This window comes from Penaeus monodon, chromosome 19 (assembly GCF_015228065.2).
Source record: "Penaeus monodon isolate SGIC_2016 chromosome 19, NSTDA_Pmon_1, whole genome shotgun sequence".
Taxonomy (NCBI): Eukaryota; Metazoa; Arthropoda; class Malacostraca; order Decapoda; family Penaeidae; genus Penaeus; species Penaeus monodon.
Genome location: NC_051404.1, coordinates 6,749,661 through 6,750,359, shown reverse-complemented (window position 1 = coordinate 6,750,359; position 699 = coordinate 6,749,661). Strand labels below are relative to the sequence as shown.

General features: G+C 47.6%; 1 protein-coding gene across 1 annotated transcript in view; it reads right to left on the bottom strand.

Moving 5' to 3' along the window:
- Positions 1–469, bottom strand: part of LOC119585030 (dual oxidase maturation factor 1-like) — a gene marked incomplete in the record, with an annotated part of 33,296 nt that extends 32,827 nt beyond the window's left edge. Inside the window, 1 exon segment of the mRNA XM_037933646.1 lies at positions 71–469.
- Between the last annotated feature and the right edge of the window lie 230 nt (positions 470–699).

Below are 699 nucleotides of genomic sequence, written 5' to 3'. Positions count from 1 at the left end.
CTAAATTTCCCTTTAGAAACGCACAGGACCTATAACATTAAGAGTCTTCACATGTTATTGCGAGGCTTACCTTGGTGGGAAACGCGTGGACGTAAGGGTGTCCTTCCTTAACTCAATTCAGGGCCGAATCCTGGAAGTCCTCGCGCCCCGCTACACTGACTCAACCGGCAACCAGCGACAGGAGTTCTTTGGCAATGTGTTGATAGCGCAGTTAATTGAGATCGTTTGATTTGGTAATGTTTCGTCTTGTAATAATATATTCCTGATAAATGAAGACTAGTATTTTTATGAGCCTTTAAAAAAAAATGCTCTTATTCCGAAGTGATTCCACGAAAACAAAAGAGCAACGCCGCCGTCCAGAAAGGTAATCAAACTCCCAACAGCTTCGTCTGCAGTGCTTCGAGTGACCGACCACTCAAAAGCAGGGACGAATTATGTGTTGCTGGCGAGGCAGCTGCTGTGAGACTGTCCCATTGTAGACTCAAGACTTCCCAGGTCAGCCGCGCTCCTCCTTTTGGGGGAATCCCGGGCCCGGAGTCTGCTGGTGACGCCTACAGAGGGTTATAGGGGGGCGAGCCCGGCGGCCGGTTGTTGAGCTCAGGTTTCTTCGGGACTGATGTGGTAACATTTTAAATATTCGCCTTTCTGTTCTTGTTTTTTTATACGAGTGGTGTTACTACTCTAATTTGGGCACTATGG